Source organism: Panthera leo, chromosome B3 (assembly GCF_018350215.1).
Source record: "Panthera leo isolate Ple1 chromosome B3, P.leo_Ple1_pat1.1, whole genome shotgun sequence".
In the NCBI taxonomy this organism is placed as follows: domain Eukaryota; kingdom Metazoa; phylum Chordata; class Mammalia; order Carnivora; family Felidae; genus Panthera; species Panthera leo.
This window is the reverse complement of record NC_056684.1, coordinates 47,954,370-47,967,763: the sequence shown is the minus strand read 5'-3', so window position 1 is coordinate 47,967,763 and position 13,394 is coordinate 47,954,370.

The window sequence follows — 13,394 nt, the reverse complement described above, 5'->3', positions numbered from 1 at the left end:
GCCCATCCATAGATGAATGAATAAAGAAGAGGTGGTAAATATGTACAATGGAGTTATTACTCGGCCATAAAAAAGAATGAAATCAGGGGTGCTTGGGTGGCTTGGTCGGTTAAGCGTCCGAATTCGGCTCAGGTCATGATCTCACGGTCGGTGAGTTCAAGCCCCGCGTCGGGCTCTGTGCTGACCGCTCAGAGCCTGGAGCCTGTTTCGGATTCTGTGTCTCCCTCTCTCTCTGCCCCTCCCCTGTTCATTCTCTGTCTCTCTCTGTCTCAAAAATAAATAAACGTTAAAAAAAATTAAAAAAAAAAAAGAATGAAATCTTGCCATTTGCCACAATATGGATGAACCTAGAGGGTATGTTTGAGTGAAGTCAGTCGGAGAAAGACAAATAGCATATGATTTCACTCATATGTTTAATTTAAGAAAAATTTAAGAAAGTCTCCATCTTTTAATTGCTAGGTTTATGCCATTTACATATCAGTAATGAGATGTATGGATTAAAATATACACTTATGCTAATTTTAAAATATTTGTTGCATACGTTTTTTATTTTCTCTTCTTTTTTGGTCTTCTTTTTTTATTATTTGTGATTTCATTTTATTTTCACTATTGACTTGTTATTTATACCTCTTAAATGTTTGTGATTGACCTAAGCTTTACTATTTATATATTATTCAAATACTGTAACTCTGCCTCAGTTGTTGTGTGTAAACCTTAGAACAGTATAATTTCAATTCTTCCATCCCATATCTTGTGCTGTTACCATACATTTTAAATTACATAAATCCACAATACATATGTTAGATTGTTGGATATTGTTTCAAAATTCTCAAGTGCTCTGTTTTTTGTTTTCTCCGATATTTTTCAGTCTTTCATTTTGGGTAATTCTGATTAATATATCCTCAAATTCGCTGACTCTTTTCCTCAGCTATGTTGTCTTTTGTTGAAACTGTCAAAGTTCATTTGTTTTATTTTTATCTAGAATTTCCATTCAACTCTTATAGTTTCCATCTTCTCAGCTAAAATTATCCAAGTTTTCATGTATATTGTCTACCTATTCTGTTAGGGTCTTTAATATATTAATCATAGTATTTAAATTTTTCTGAGTTTCACCATTTGGGCCATGTATGAATTTTGTTCTGTTGATAGGTTCATCTTTATACACCTTTTACAATGTTGTTCCTTGAATTTTGGTGGATGTCATAGTTCTGGATTGAATACCAGACATCACATGTAAGGCAGTAGAGACTGAGGTAAATCATATTTAGGCCTGGAAATAAGCATACAACATCAGTGTAGGAGGTTGAGCCTAGGTAGTCAGGAGCTGAGCTGGATTTGAACTTCGTGTTGCTATGGTTATGTGGTTCCAGTACACCATTATCTTCAAATTTCTCTAGCATTATCTTTTGCTTATGGTGGAAGCTAGTTTTCCAAAAGGCTTCTCTCAGTGTTCCTGGTTCATCTTTAGCTTAAGGCCTTCCCTGTGATTCTGGCATGCCAAAGCTTATCTCTCTCCACCTTCTGGTTCCTGCCCTCCCAGGAGACTGCTGTTTTTTGTTGCTAAGGCTAGCTTGCCAGGTAGTGGAAAGAGGGGCTTCTCTGTTACCCTGGTCCAGTCTCAGTGTTAGGTGGGTTCTGGCACACTAGTTGTGTGTGTGGGGGGGGGGGGTCTCATAAACTGATAAAACTTCTCTTAATGGTAAGTACTGGCTGTTTTCTTATTGCTTTTAAAGAAAATCTAGAACCCTTCACCTGGCTATAAAGGCTGTATGTTTATCTCTTCAGATTTCTTCAAACTTCAGCCAAAATTGACTTCTTTGAGCTCCTTCCTGCAAGAAGGCCTTTACATGTGTGGGTCTCTGCCCTTAATAAGAGGTTGTGATGACTGAAAGCCCACCAGCCATCTTGTCAATGAGATAACACATGCTCTGGATGGCAGAAGAGAAAAATGGAAGGAGCCTTGGTTATTTATGACCACAGAGCTACAATATCAGATTGGGCTGCCTAATGCTATATGAAAGAAAAATAAATTCCTCATTTGTCTAAGCCTCTGTGTCCTCTTCTTCACTCCGGATTCTTCTTATTATTAGTCAGATGCAATTCCTAAATGATACAAACCACCATCTCTATTTAATCTCATGGGTGAAAATGATTAAGAAAAACAAAACTTTTTATAGCATTCATTGCCTTTTAAAATCAATATTTGATTTTGAAGATTAACAGGCAGAGTGGAAAACCTCCGATTTCCTTTCTCCCATTTTCCTCTCTCCCTTATCTTATAGAAGCTACTAATTAGTTCCTTTCCCATAATTCCTGTGCTCAGAGTCTTGATCACAACTTTTGATTCTTGTGTTGTTGTTTTTTTAATTTAATTTACATCCAAGTTAGTTAGCTTACAGTGCAACAATTATTTCAGGGGTAGATTCCTTAGTGCCCCTTACCTATTTAGCCCACCCCCCTCCCACAACCCCTCCAGTAACCCTCTGTTTGTTCTCCATATTTAAGAGTCTCTTATGTTTTGTCCCCCTCCCTGTTTTATATTATTTTTGCTTCTCTTCCCTTGTGTTCATCTGTTCTATGCCTTAAAGTCCTCATATGAGTGAAGTCATATGATATTTGTCTTTCTCTGACTAATTTCACTTAGCCTAATACCCTCTAGTCCCACCCACATAGTTGCAAATGGCAAGGTTTCATTCTTTTTGATTGCCGAGTAATACTCCATTGTGTGTGTGTGTGTGTGTGTGTGTGTGTGTGTGTGTGTGTGTGTATACATACATATATATGTGTATATATATATATACCACATCTTCTTTATCCATTCATCCATCAGTGGACATTTGGGCTCTTTCCATACTTTGGCTATTGTTGATAATGCTGCTATAAACATTGGGGTGCATGTGCCCCTTCGAAACAGCATACCTGTATCCCTTGGATAAGTACCTAGTAGTGCAATTGCTGAGTCCTAGGGTAGTTCTATTTTCAGTTTTTTGAGGAACCTCCATACTGTTTTCCAGAGTGGCTGCACCAGTTTGCATTCCCATCAGCAGTGCAAAAGAGATCCTCTTTCTCCACATCCTTGCCAACATCTGTTGTTGCCTGAGTTGTTAATGTTAGCCATTTTGACAGGTGTGAGGTGGTATCTCATTGTGGTTTTGATTTGTATTTCCCTGGTGATGAGTGATGTTGAGCATTTTTCATGTGTCGGTTGGCCATCTGGATGTCTTCTTTGGAGAAGTGTCTATTCGTATCTTTTGCCCATTTCTTCACTGGATTCTTTGTTTTTTGGGTGTTGAGTTTGATATATTCTTTATAGATTTTTGGATACTAACCCTTCATCTGATATGTCGTTTGCAAATATCTTCCCCATTCCATCGGTTGCCTTTTAGTTTTGCTGATTGTTTCCTTCCCTGTGCAGAAGCTTTTTATTTTGATGAGGTCCCAGTAGTTCATTTTTGCTTTTGTTTCCCTTGCCTCTGGAGATGTGGTGAGTAAGAGTTGCTGCAGCCAAGATTACAGAGGTTTTTGCCTGCTTTCTCCTCAAGGATTTTGATGGCTTCCTGTCTTACATTTAGGTCTTTCATCCATTTTGAGTTTATTTTTGCATATGGTGTAAGAAAGTGGTCCAGGTTCATTTTTCTGCATGTCGCTGTCAGGTTTCCCAGCACCACTTGTTGAGGAGACTGTCTTTATTCCACTGAATATTCTTTCCTGCTTTGTCAAAGATTAGTTGGCCATACGTTTGTGGGTCCATTTCTGGGTTCTCAATTCTGTTCCATTGATCTGAGTGTCTGTTCTGGTGCCAGTACCATACTGTCTTGATGATTACAGGTGTGTAGTACAGCTTGAAGTCCAGGATTGTGATGGCTCTTGCTTTGGTTTTGTTTTTCAAGATTGCTTTGACTATTTGGGGTCTTTTCTGGTTCCATATAAAGTTTAGGATTGTTTGTTCTAGCTCTGTGAAGAATGCTGGTGTTATTTTGATAGGGATTGCATTGAATATGTATGCTTTGGGTAGTGTTGACATTTTAACAATATTTGTTCTTCCTATCCATGAGCATGGAATCTTTTTCCATTTTTTGTGTGTGTCTTCTTCAGTTTCTTTCATAAGCTTTCTATAGTTTTCAGTGTATAGATTTTTCACCTCTTTGGTTAGATTTATTCCTAAGTATTTTATGGTTTTTAGTGCAATTGTAAATGGGATCAATTCCTTGATTTCTCTTTCTGTTGCTTCATTGTTAGTGTATAGGAATGCAACCGATTTCTGTGCATTGATTTTATACCCTGCAACTTTGCTGAATTCATGAATCAGCTCTATCAGTTTTTTGGTGGAATCTTTTGGATTTTCCATATAGAGTATCATGTAATCTGTGAAGAGTGAAAGTTTGTCCTCCTCCTGGCCGATTTCGATGCCTGATTCTTGGTTTTGATTTCCAAAATATCCACGTAACATGTTTAATAACTCCCAGAGTCATGTCATTTACAAATTGAATAAACATGCCTTTTGTATTTTCAAATACTTAAAGGATAAAAAAGTAGACAAGGCTCCAAGAACAAAGAGCCCTAACATATACTATTAGAGTATCTTTTAGAGGGGAACTAAATCAGCAAACTTTGAGTATGATCATCTAACTAGTTACCAATGAACCAATTTTACTAAAATGTTACCAATATTTATATACCTTTCCATAAGAATTTACTGGGAGAATTCTTCAAAAAGACTTCATTAAAGTCTAAATACATTATAATTTCTTCATTTCCCTTATCTGTCTAACACAATCCAATTGACCTCTTGGCAACCAAATGACAAATCTTTTTGGTTGCATAGATAGATTCAGGTCAATGTTATTTGCCTGAAATGCTCACAGATCAATAAATATAAATGTCTTAAAAACATTAAGAGGGTACAAATCTGATCATTAAACATTAGTTACTTGCTAACTAAATATAAGCTCTCATATACAATGAACTTCTAATACACACTAATACATTAGTTTTTGCAAGGAAACATTTGTAACCTAAAGACTACTTCATTAATCAAATACACAAAGTATTTCACTCATCAATACATAGATTATCTGTTTAGTTAGGCAGCTAAATATATCAATTCCATTTGCCTCTTAAAACATGCAATTAGCATTTCAGAACACCACACATGGTAAGCAATAGTCTAAATGCATTACTAATTGTCTAAATTTACCAGAATGTGGCTAGCACAGAGCTCTGAACATAGTATAGCTTAGTAAGTATACATTGAAGGACTGACAGTATATTTAGAACGTGGTGATTTGAGTGTTAGGATGTTCAGAAGGATAATTCAGATGGAGAATCTACTGTGTAGGAGGAGGGAAAAGCTTTGCATTTAGTCACTAGAAATAAACTAATATGAAACCATATAGGTGACCAGAAATTATGAGATGAGAGACAAAAGAAGAATGTTAAGGAATGGTTGGTGTACTTTTAATCACAAGAGTGGAGGGTGCTGAAAAAGCAACAGGATTCTGAACAAGTAGAATTCAAGTCCTCGGTCTAAGAGGACCTACACTGCACTCCAGGTTGCCCTGGCAAAGGGACCCCTACCTTAAAGTAATGACATTATACTAAGAACAATGTTCACTAATGAAGAAAACAGTGATAAAATGTAGGGCCATACACAAACAAGCTAAAAACATGCAACGTTCATGTTAAAGCAAATTCTGGGAAGGAGTTTGAGAAAGGTCTATATGTGGCAAAGATTGAGACCATAAGGAAAAGAATCTAAAGCATGAGTAAAAAGATTAACTGGAGCTGTGAAAAAAGTTCTGGGAACTGCAAATTTTTTGTTCCTCTCTCTGTCCTTGGGTTATTGATCGCACGGTTGCATATCAATATTATCTCTCCCGCTCTACTCATCGGCAATATTGCCTGAGAGGAACAGAAGGCACAAGCTTTCTCTCTTGGTGTTCTGTGTAAATTGACCTGGAACAAAGCAAAGCAGACAGCCTGCTGCAAATTTCTTGATATAACCACTTCCCTAAAAGGTTAGGCTCCCTGTAGCAAGGGTAAATGAGGAGGACAGGTTCAGGATATACCAGGTTTAAGAGAGTGGAATTTGCTAATTCCTAATAGCGAAATGTGATGTAGTATTATAAAGTATTTTAGCAATTATTTTTTTCTTCTCTAACTAAGGATTGTTGGTTCTAAATGGAATTTTAGTTATAGCTTCTTGTTTCCAGGCAACACATGAGTATTGTAGAAAGATTCTACAATAATTTACGTAATTTAATAAGGGATCTGTCAGAGAAAAAGATTTTTGGCCCAAATGTTCATCTAAATTAAAGACAAATTTGGGGTGCTTGGGTGGCTCAGTCCATTAAGCGTCCAACTTCAGCTCAGGTCATGATCTCATGGCTTGTGGGTTCAAGCCCTGCATCAGGGTCTGTGCTGTCAGCTCAGAGCCTGAAACCTGCTTTGGATTCTGTGTCTCCCTCTCTCTCTGCTCCTCCCCTGCTCACGCCCTGTCTCTCTCAAAAATAAATAAACATTACAAATAATAATAAATTAAAGATAAATTTAGTAAGTTGCAACAATTAGCTGATTTGACCTGAAAAAATAGCCTATTTTTTTTTAATTAATAGACTTTGCTTTTTAGAGCAGTTTTTGATTTATAGAAAAATTGATAGGCTACAGAGAGTTCCAACATGTCCTCTCCTCCCTCCATACTCACACAGTTTCTACTATCATTAGCATCAAACATTAGTGTGGTACATTTATTACAATTGATGAACCAATAGTGATACATTAACTAAAGTCCATAGTTGACATTAAGGTTCACTCTATTTTACAGGTCTATGGGTTTTGAGAAATGCATAATGTCATGTATTCACCATTACAGTACCATGCAGAATAGTTACATTGCTTAAAAAATCCCCTGTGGTCCACCTATACATCCCTCCCTCCTTCCCCCCAAGTCCTGGAAACCACTAATCTTTCTATTGCCTTTTTTTTTCTTTTCCAGAATGTCATATAGTTGAAATCACACAGTCTGTAGCCTTTTCAGACCGATTTATTTCACTTAGTAATATGCATTTAAGATTCTTCCATGTCTTTTTGTGGCTTGATAGCTCATTTATTTTTATCACAAAATAATACTCCATTGTATGCCTTTTTAAAAAAACAATTACTACATTTAAAGATTATTTTTTATGATAAATTATCATAAATGCTACTTCATTGTTGAGGAAGGATTTATGCCCTCCCAGCATTAAGGAGAAATTTTCTGGTTCATTTCCCTTTGGAATATAGCTTTTCACCCACAGGTCTAGACTAAAGGTCTAGAGTATGTAAGGGAAAGAGCTTTTCCTAATAATAAATGATGGATTATATGATTCACAGTTCCCAACAGTTACAATATAGGGAGGTTGAACATAACATAGTTCCTGATATGAAATAAGTCATGGTAATAGGTATACACTGTAAGTTTAACCATATAGTAGAAATTATTTACAAAATTGTATTGCTTTATCAAATGAGGCAATTAAAAAAAAAGCAATTTTTCTTTCATTCAGAAAAATGCCCAGATCTAATCTAATTTGCTGCAGCTGGACACCACCTGCAGATGACTAAGTACTCTGAACGTTACACACTTATCTTTTAAATATTGATAATGCCATTTTTCATTTCCTTGACATGAAATCCCACAGGGAATAATTATGCTAATAAACCTTAATGATTCTCGCAAATAAATGATCAAACCAAATTGCTACTGTTGATTTATATTAATGGATGCCTTTAGGACGAGATTTGCCAGTACGGTGCTGCCTCTTGAATCTCAATTCATCTTATTTAGCTGAAGAGTGTACATAGTTTGTTAAATAGATGAAGTGTTTAAAATATAATGTGTTTGTGCAGTTTTCGCACTTCATAATGTTCAAGCATTACCATCTTGCCTTGTGGCAAATCTGCATTTAATGGTCTCATTGTATATAACTTCCTTTCTTACTTTGTCTCTCTGTGATATGCAGTTAGGAAGTGACTATTTCTGGTCGATTCAGAATAAGCCAGTTTCCATATGTTGAACCTGACTGTTTCATTAAGGCAATAAAATCTGTTTCTGGATGTTTTATCCACCATAATCTGGGAATCACATTGACTAGGTGCTGATGGGATCAAGAGCTAAATAATTGTTTGCGGGGGAGGGAGGAGACACAGTTATAGAGGCTTATTTGTCGCCCATTTAAACCTAGATTAGTGGATCCCTTCCTTCACTGCTCTCTTAGTTTCATCCTCGCTCTTGCATGCTCACCTATTAGGAAATTACTGACTTGGTAAATTCTAAAGGAACGCTAGAAAGTAACTATAGAAATGTTACACGTACATTTCTAAGGTTGGGGAACACCACACGGAAAGAATGCTTATTCTTTGTGGATATGAATAAAGTTTTATCTGGGTAATTTTTTAAAAAGCCACTTTTATTTAAAATGCCATGTAGTTTGGCATGACTGGCTAGCTCAGTTGGTAGAGCCTGTGACTCTTGATCTTGAGGTTGTGGGTTCAAGCCCTATGTTCAGTGTAGAGATTACTTAATAAAATAAAATAAAATGAAATACCATGTAGTTGAAAAAAATTATTACCTTCATCTAGATGATTGCCTCAAGTTGTCTATTTTTGTGCATTCTGTCATTCTAAGCATAAGAGGAAAACCAACGGCAGATACAACAGGTGTAAGAACAGAATTGAATGAAAAGTGACATTAATTAGTTCTAAAATAGGTGGTTGGCATATACATAACAAGATATGGAACAGCAAGTAATAGTTGCTTAGAGATTTGTCATTTGGTGCATAGAGACTAATTGGTTAGTGGTGAAACAAAGACGACCACATCTAATTCATTGTAAAGAGCAGAGGAGTCCCTTTCTGAACTATAAAGCTCATATTCATTTTTTAAAAAAGTGTGTACATATTAATATCCAAGTACATATATAGGTAAAACACCTTTAGAAAGGCGTTAATTGTTTTTCATTTCTTAACTTGGGAAAAAGTACCTAATTTGATCAAATTTGGCATATTTGGCCAAATTTTTTTCATTAACATGAAATTTCATTGGCATTTTTTTCAATGGAAAATTAACCAGACCAAACAAAAATTTGAAACCACTAAATGTATTATTTTATTTACTGTAGAATTTTCCAATTTAGCAGAAAAAGAGGAGCAGCCCAAATACACAATGGTAAGGAAATGATGAAATAAATAATAGCACATCAGCTACATACCTAGAGAACATGTGAGTATGTCTGGAGGGTCAGAGGGGCAGGCCAAGAAGAGGTGATTTGCAGAGAGCCTGAGCAACATCATAGGAAAGAATGACTGGGCACTGAGAACCTGAGCACCAACTCTAAGGTCCTGGAGAGCAAGAGGGACCCAATACTCCTTCGAGAGGAATGGCAGATGAAGAAGGCAGCTACCTGAGGAGGGAGAGCCTAAGAACCCAAGTTCACTGTGATCACTTGAAGCAAGGCAAAGGAGTATGGTGCAAGGCTGTTTACATTGTCCTAAGATCCAGCCCTGCTTGGCCCATTGCCAGAAAACAGAGAGGAACTGGGGGGCTGTGGGGAGGTGGAGACAGGGAAAAAGGGAGGAGAGGGGAAAGGCAAAGGGAGAGAGAGAGAGAGCAGCTGTATCAATTCACTGGTAGAGCTAACAGACCAGAATGGCCCAGAAATCCTGTAACAACCTTGCCTTGAGATAATAGATGACAAAGTGTATAAGGAAATGCAGTGCAAAATATTTTGAAAACATTTTCCTGCTACCTTATACCTAATTGAGCATCTACTATATACCAGCCGCTTCATTTATAATTGTCTGTAATTATCAGGACAATTCAGTTTGTTTTACATATGAAGAAAACAAGATTCAGTAGAAGCAATTTGCCAAATTCATCGAAGGGGTTAGTTGTGCGACAGAGTTTTATACCAAGTCTGTCTCCCCAGCTCATGCTTTTTTATAAAATTAAGTATTTTTCAAATTGTGGATCACGAATAAGGTAAGATAAGAAAGAAAGCTAAGAAAGCAAGAAAGAGAGTATATATTGGATCATGATATAAATCGTGTTTCTTACTATGGGTCAAGGTCAAAAAAATTTAAAAACTACTGAATCTCAGGGAAATGCTGTGAACTTCGGAATTACAGCAAATTTCTCATTTTATAGAATGTTTTCCACAATGTCTAGGGCATCATTCCACACAAAATCATTTTTTTTCAAACAATCTCTGAATCAAGTGTGAAGTATATTTTCCCCAAACTTTACCAATCCTTCCAATGATTATGGAGTAGTATATCAAAATGATCCCCACTTATTCTTTCCTAGGATTTTTGGAACATGGGGAATTTTGGAAATAATTGGAATGCTGGGAGAAACTGATCCAAGTATAAAGGTTACATGGAGAGGGAAAGGAAACAATGGTTTCAGTCCTAACTTTGGAAACAGTGCCAAGGAATCCAATTTTAGGTAAGACAGCTCTGGCCTATAAGAAAACATCAGTTGTAAAAGTAGCAAAAAAGAAAAAGGAATAAAAGAGTGAATAGAGTCAGAAGTGACAAGAGTAAAGGTTCTTGCTTCCTATGACTTTTTTTAAAATGTTTATTTATGTTTTAGAGAGACAGAGAGACAGAGTGCGTGCAGGGGAGGGGCAGAGAGAGAGGGAGACACAGAATCGACAGCGGGCTCCAGGCTCTGAGCTGTCAGCACAAAGCCCCATGCAGGACTCGAACCTATGAACGGCAAGATCATGGCCTGAGCTAAAGTCGGGCGGTTAACTGATTGGGCCACCCAGGTGCCCCTCCAAAACTTTTTTTATGCCTCTTTGGATCCCTACTTATTTCTATAGTAATATGCCCATGACAATATTTATCCACAGTATACCTATCCATCATATAATTCTGTTCCATGAGTTTTTCTTTCCTTTCCTAGTAGATACATCTAACAGATAGCCAAATAATAACCCACAAAGGTTAATTCAGCCCCTTAGGCCTTTAGAATCTATAATAGTACCTAGCATCTTGTGACCTGAATTGAGATGATATTTCTTACTGAATCAATCTATGACACCATCAATGGTAGGATGCCCAGGTATTTTATCCATCAGTAAAGGAAGAAACCCCTCTGATTTAACTGCAGCACATCATTTATTTTAAGGCCCATCCCAATTTCAGAAAGACTAAAATGAAAAAAGAAAGTATATCCTAGAATCTGTGAAACATGGATTTTCTCCCCCCCACCCCACCACCACCAGAAGTAAATTTTACTACAATACATACGTATATCTAAGGCCATGCCATCATGAAGGAGCATAATTAAGGAATTGTGATAATGGTAACTACAACAACCAGACAGAAACTATTGCTTTCAGGGGCGCCTGGGTGGCGCAGTCGGTTAAGCGTCCGGCTTCAGCCAGGTCACGATCTCGCGGTCTGTGAGTTCGAGCCCCGCGTCAGGCTCTGGGCTGATGGCTCGGAGCCTGGAGCCTGTTTCCGATTCTGTGTCTCCCTCTCTCTCTGCCCCTCCCCTGTTCATGCTCTGTCTCTCTCTGTCCCAAAAATAAATAAAAAACGTTGAAAAAAAAATTAAAAAAAAAAAAAAAAAAGAAACTATTGCTTTCAAACCACTCCCTCCACAAAGCAGGATCCTAATTTTTTTCTCAGGTAATGTTTAAATCCCTCCTTGACATCAACCAAGGCAACTGCTATATTCTGCATCAGCTAGGGTCTTCTGTGATACAGATGCCAAGACCAAACTGGCTGGTCAAGAGGTTTATTTTGGAAAAGGTCTATAAAGGAGAAAGGAGGAGGGAGAAGTAGACATAGGCATGGAGAGCCTTCAGAACTGATTCTGACACCTGTAAAAGGAGAGAGGAAAAGAAGAAGAGCCTCAAACTGCTGTACAATTGATAAAGTCTCTACCAGGCCAGTAGGGAGTCTCCAAGCACAGCCTTTCCATGAGAGATGTCCCATGTTGGGCCAAAAAGTCCCAGCTCTAATCCCCCAGTCATGCTCAGGCATTGCCTGGGAGCAGCTTTGGCAGAGTGTGGCCTGAGTGTGAACGCTGCAGTGGATCCTGATGTGCAGCAACCACAGGTTCTTGGACAATTGCTTTCCTTGAAGCAAGTTCCTTTAAAGAGAGATTTGAGCAGAGCACCCCCATGGCTGCTACATTGACACGTGGAGTGCTAGTATGCGTCTCACATTTATAGTGGCTATTCTCATTTCCTCTAATCTTCTCATATGTCATCTTTGTTATCATTGTTATTCTGCTGACATCTTCTCTAAGAGTACCCTGTGTGCCCAGTTTATCCACTTACATCTCGGAATCAGACATACAAATCCCTAAGAGAGGTCATGGCTGGCAAAGCACCACCAGGATTAGGTGTCACTCACATCTGCCAAACTGGGACTCCTGGTTTTCCAAGAGTCCATATAGGGCTGGTCCTCTGTCTCCAGAGTCCTCCTCTTGAGGGTGCAGACCAGGACCCTGCCCTCACTACCCACCCCCCCCCCTTGCTGCATAATCATTATGGAACAGGCTTCAATTTTCAAAAACTTAGAGGCAAATTAAAAAAAAAAACCTGTGTTCAAATAATATTTCATGATCCAATGCAAAGAAACTCATAAAAGTTTAAAGGATGCATTATTGAACCTATTTACAGGATGCACTGGCAAAGAAAGACTCTGTCTTTGACCTTGAACAAGTTATTTAACCTCCTTAACGTCTGTTTCCTCTTCTATAAAATGAAGAGGGTGGGCTAGATAATCCTTAAGGCCTCTTCTAGCACTAACATTCTATGAAATAAAAGTCAACTTAGAGATTAATTGGGTTTCTGAGCCTCGAGCAATTAATTACACTGTCGCTGCCCTTTAACAGACCCATCACAGAAGAAAATTAGATTCAACTGACAGATTTTAATCTTCACCAACTCATGTTGAATTGAAGTCCAACATTATTTTTTAAGATTTGCAAATTAATGCTTTCACAAAAGGTTCAGTAGCTTTGTGGGCAAGGAATTTGACCCGATAGACATATTATAATACCGAGGCCATTCTTTTCTATTTAAAAAATAGCCATTGTGCTGACTTTTTTCCTATATTCAGAACTTCAGCAGGCACTCTACCGGAATTTTGAAAAATGATAGAGAGTGGTTTTGTGAAATTCCTTACCAGTTTCCAAAGTGCTCAAGGACATCTGTGGTCATGGACTCTAGTTGTGCCCACACCTACTTCATCTAATTCCATTATGTTTTTCTTACTTTTGTTTCCTTTACATTGCCTTTATGTATTATGATGCATTGCCTTTATCTTGGGTCAACATTGAATTGTTGATAGAAAAACATCCTGGTTAATTTTCCATTAAACAAAAGTCTGTTTTG